The following is a 5,828-nucleotide window of genomic DNA, read 5'->3' as shown; positions in this document are numbered from 1 at the left end:
AATGCCTGACTTGAGCTCCCATTGCCTTGCCCAAGTAGCCACTCCCAAGAGTGGATGCCCCTTCAAAGAAGGCAACCTCAAATAACTATATTGCCAGCCACGCAACTAGAAAAAGAGCCAGCTCGCTTTCCCTGAGGTTCCTTTGTTTTGGCCATCTTGATTTCAGTAACCAACCTTTTGGGCTACTTGTTGTTTTCTCTTCGCATCTTTAAATTCTCATGCTTATCTTTAAAATTTACCAATAGTGAGTGAGCCCTCAAAATCCTAGACTCCCACGATTGACCCCGATAAGGCAGAACCCCAGGCCCTGTGCCACTGCTTTCCCACAACCTGGCTGTGTGACTCCTGGCATGCCTTGTACGCTCCAGGGCCTGTAAGTGACAGACACTTTTTCTTCAGAGTTTCCTAATGGTTTTTGCTGAAGGGTGTCTTGCCATCATAAGAACCAGACGGGTCAGTCCAGTTGTAAAATTGGTTTAGAAAGGGGAATGTCTGGTGGAAGCTCACTCTGGCCCAGGTAAGTGCCCCCAGGCATTTCTAGCCCATAGCATCACTATCAACAGACTGAAACCAGCACAAAACAGTAATGATGCCCTGTGCTAAGACCTTAGGGTAGCCATGAAGTCACTAACCACAGGAATTTTTCAGCTCCATTATAATCTTACGGAACCACCAGCTTATTATGTGCCTTAGGTCCTTGACTGGGACATCCTTATATGACTGTAACAGAGCCGGGGCTAAAATTCAGGTATAATCCCATATTCCATGCTTCTAACCATTTATAACCTCAAAGAGTTTAGTAGAGGAGGACTACCATAAAATAAATCAACAAAGCATTAACTAACTATTACTAAATTTTGTATCACAAAACCCAGTTATCAGTTCTTAGGGTAGTGGCGACAATAGAGGCTTGTTAAAAGGCATTGTTTTCAACTTGAAATATATTCTTTTCTGAAATGGATTCTTTCCCCCAATCTAATTAGTGCACAAGTGTTGTGAAGACATCTCCAAACTTTATTAACCTTTAAAGTATTGAATCCAGGCTTAGCTGTACAAAGACACGTTACGCAAGAGACTAAATCCAGCACTGCCGATTCCATGTGAATTCTAATGATTACAATTTAGAGGGTCCTTCTTAAAATGCAGGTTCCAATGCCCCGACAGGGCATACTGAATCAGATTCTCTGGCTGTATAGCCCAGAAACCTGAATTTTAACAAGCACTCCAAGATAATCCTTACACATACTCAACTTTGACCCTTGAGTCTTTCCCTGATTTAATTGGCTTTGGGTGGAGCCAATTTGGTTTTTTGAACTGCTTTCCAGGTGACTTGAATTTTGCAGCCCAGGTTGAGAGCTCCTGGCAGGAGAAATGTTACTCTTCAGAATGCAAAGCTCTTGGATAGAAAGAAGTTTCAAGTACAACGATTTCTCAGATATACTCCGTGAGTTGACTTATGAAGGCTTTAATTGTTCACCATGTCCTAGGCACTGCGTGGAAGTGCTCATGGACAAGAAAGGAATAGCCCTTCAAAGTGTTTTCACTTATCAGGGAGCTGAAGCAAGAAACCTGAGAACAACTAACAGGTAACAATATGATAAGAATTTGAAGCAATGGGAAATACTCTTTCTATCTGTGTTCATGGAGGACAGTATTTCTTTCCTTTTTTTTAAAGGGCGATAGCACGTTATACCATCACAAATACAAAGCCCTAGGGATTAACGTTTAGGACAAAGAAACAGTAGTGGTATTCTGATTTTTAATGGATTTTTTCAATGGATTTGTTGATTGTTGATTTGAATGACTTCAATTTTTGTTGATTCTTTTTTTATTGATTATAAAACTTTACACACACCTCCCTGCATGAGTCACATCAGGCAGCTTAACTCAGGAGTCTGCTTTAGTTTTTGTGATGTGGAAGGAAAGTTCTCTAACCACCGCAGCTTTCAAGGCTGAAAGTATTTAAGTTTGGCCTTTGACTGGTTTCATCTGCTTGCTTCTCACTTTTTAATCAATTGAAACCTAGTTTAGATTGGTATCCGGCTGAGTTGGGACATGTTTGATCTTAGAATAAGGGTCCAATAATAAATAAATATCCCAAGGAGCCTTTTAGGTTTTATCTAGGTGAAAAAGATCTTTTATCTTCAGGATTCTTTGATGTAGGTGACCCTCTGGTCTTTTGATGTGCCAAGTGCCCAGGACGGGAGGAAGTGTTAACAAACCGCCCAGTCCAGTTTGGGCTTTGTGGAGGTGAAGAGTGAAATGCCTTTTAGGTACCAGGGAACTACATACGCATTCAAATCAAGATTCCAGTTTCTTCCTTCTATTATATTCTAATATTGCATAAATCAGCTAATGAGCGATTGGTTTTAGATTTCTTGTAAAGTGGGGTTTTTTTTCTGTATTACACAACTCACTTTTAAACATGTTGTTATAGCTAACAAAATAATCACTTTTAGGTTTTACCTGTACCTCACACATTTAAAAAAAGATAATGACAAAAAATAATGAATATACATATGGGCTAGAGTGTACCAGGCATGGAGATAAAATTGTAAAAAACAGAGGTGTGGTGTAGTGGGGGACGCTGATACCTGTATTAGGGAAAGTACATGAGAAAGGCCCCTGTCCCACACTGAGGGGGGCAGATAAGCCTGGGGGAGTACTTAAAGAACAATGCCTAGAGATAAAATGGTGTCCATTTAGAGCATTAGAATGGGAATGGGAAAAAAGCAGATTATTAGGTCTTCAACAAGATAACAGCATTGGATATATTCTAGATGTGCAAAGGAAAGGAAAATGAACGGTGAAGCTGAGTTTCTGACTGGGGGAATGACTACAGTGTACACTAGTTCCACTCACTGATTTAGAGAACAAAGAACAAGGAGTGGGTTTGAATGGCAGGGAAGGTAGAAACCCTTCAGGGTCTGTTTGAATTGGAAGAATTGTGAGACATCACACTGAGAAAGACCAGTTAAACATTTGAAAACACGGTCTGGAGCTTGCAGGAGACCATTGGGCTAGTGGGAGAGATATGATAGTCTCCAGCATAAGGGTACTAATTGATGCTACCGGAGTGGATGAGATTTCAGGCAGAGGAATCAGCACCCAGGAGAGGAACGCTAATACAGAATATTTTTACAATGGCAAGTACAAGTAAAGTTCTTTGTGGAAAGTAACAAAAATGGAGGCTGGAAAAGGAGCCAGGTGATGCAGAGCTTGGAAATCAGCAGTGAGAGGTCTGGACCTCTTCCTTTATGCCTTGTAGACATCTTTTTATTTGTTTGTTTTTAATTGCATGTGTATTGTAGATAAGCAGTTGCTGAGTATGCGTGGTTTGTGTGTGTTTGTGGGGGATTATGGGGGTTCTCTGTTCATGCTTAGGTAGGCAGGGGCCAAGTAAAAGGCAGACTTTCAGGCAAGAGACATTGAAGACTCTGAGGTTAGTGGCTATCGGAGAAACACTAGTAGTGGAACCTCTTGCGTTTGACTAGGTGGCTACGTTTGTGTTGAACAGTGATAAACAAGACAGAAGGGAGAGTCATACAGAGCAGCTAGGTTATATAGTGGAACAAAGCAGTTATAGTGAGGCACCCCGTCATTCTGAAAAACTGGGTCAAACTTCTTTCCTCTTTTGCTGATACAATGTCTGAATAAGCTCACTGTAACGTTAGTTTTCTAATTATTTACTGTCTCACCAAAAGTGATGATTTTCAATATAGAACCTGTCACCAGGTTCAAAGCAAATATTTGCAAATGCAGTGATTAAATGGTATCATAATAATAACATTTTTCCTTTGGGTTCACACAGACAAAATTGCAAATTTAAATTGCATAATTATATTTATATTGTCATGGTATAAACATGATATATTCTTTAAATGGAATTTTTTTTTAANGCAGTGTGGCAGAATGAAGATCTTTACTTAGCACTATGGTCTAATCTTGTGAGTCAGCCCCTGATGCTTCTAGTGAAGCTTGTGGTGAAAATAATGTCTTATGGTGATCAAAGTCTAGACGATGAAAATAAGAAGGCCTCAAAATAGCTTTATTCTTTCACAAATGTAATTAAAGGAACTCCAACACCTCAATATTGAAATGAACCTTTCTCATTAGAAAATGAACCTGTAACCTAAAAGCCAGTCATTTGCTCATGTGTGAGGATGGGGTCTGGCACCTAGATAATTACTAACTTCCATTACCAGTTGACTAGGATACTAATTAACTTACACATTTTAGAAAACAGAGAGTTCCCAAGTTGTCTTTTCTTCAATCTGTGCAAGAGATATTTTCCAGTGCACTAAGATAGGACAACTTACAGCAAGACCCCACAGGAGCCAAGTGGGACCAGAGTTGTCACAGATTTATTTCAAGGAATTGTGTGACTTAAGTTGAATGTGAATGGGTATTTTTAAATCCTCCTGTATAAAAAGATAGTCGAACCAAAGATAGAAATGAGTGCTAATGTCATTGCACAGTGATTGTTTTTCAAATATTTTGTTCACAGGGGAGGAATTCTGTGTGGGTGTTTAAAGGAGCTAACTGGCTCACCTGAGTAAATAAGCAGATTCAGTGAGAAAGCAGTGATCTTTCATTTTCTCAAGCTCTTTCCTGAGACAAGCTTACATTACCCTTTAGGAGAGAGAGACACCCATTGTTAAAGCGCTAGGTGCATTGTTTCATGTGGGTAGGTGTATATCTTATCCTCAATGCTAAATATATTGTAGGTTCCCAATAAACATGAATGAATGGGTAGATGAACAGATGGATGAATGGGTGGATGAATAAAAGTTGTGGCCCTCCCATCTCACCCCTGCTTTCTACAAAAAAGACTAAGAAAACCCACACAGGGCTGTACTTAAAAGTATGTACAGAGGTGATTCAGAATGTCTCTGAGTCTCATTCTTGGAATGGTTATACATTTTCTCATCTCCTAATTGAGGCTTACACTTACAGTCCCTCAACGTTATGGTGCTTGGGTTACTTGAAATAATGGGTGTGTGTGAAAAATGTTTTCCCCTATGATCTTCCTTCTGAGACATCTGATTTAAATAATGTTTTTCTCCCCTAAGCCAAACAAGCAATATATATTTATTTATAGGCACTCCCACCACATCAGTGAGGTTCTTCTGGGTAAGACTACTAATGGAAGGCCACATACCATATGTCTAAATAGTTAGAGCTCATAAATTAAGCTAATAAACTGGCCAGTAAAATATATTCCATCTCAGTGCATTGACAATATGCCTTTATTCCAGCTGGGAAGGCATGTGTGAATTTAACTTTCTTGGAATCTCAGAATGTCATGGATCAGGGAGAGTCATGATGAAACCCCATCTGCTTCTCTTCTCCCTCCCTGATCCATGTAGCTCTTCCAGCGACCACCAAGACAGTGAACCTCCCGAGTCCACCACGCTGCCCCTTAGCTGCCTCTCAGGTCTTTGGGTAAGCCATCATCTGCCTTAAGTTGACCCAGGGATGTTTGGGTAGAGAAATCTGTGGTCCTCGGTAACTGGAGTGTAGATTAAAATTTGGGTGCAGGCTCTGATTGGCCTGTTCTCTTGACCCTGTGGTTTCCTCACCCCATAGCAAGGCATACCAAGAAGGCCAATGAGGCCCTTAAATACATGGGCCCCTCTTGAGAGTGGAACTGTAATGGAAAGAACATTGATGCTGAATTCACCGGAGGTTCAGATCTCAGCTCTGCCTTTCCTTAAGACGCTGACCTGGTCAAGTGCCTCATCTGCCTACCCTCCTAAGAGTTTGTTGTGAGATGTAAATAAGCAATAGATGCAAAGCACTAGCCTAGTGATGTATGTATGGTAGAC

This window comes from Hipposideros armiger, unplaced genomic scaffold, assembly GCF_001890085.2.
Source record: "Hipposideros armiger isolate ML-2016 unplaced genomic scaffold, ASM189008v1 scaffold_715, whole genome shotgun sequence".
In the NCBI taxonomy this organism is placed as follows: domain Eukaryota; kingdom Metazoa; phylum Chordata; class Mammalia; order Chiroptera; family Hipposideridae; genus Hipposideros; species Hipposideros armiger.
Note: the sequence above shows the minus strand (reverse complement) of the source record.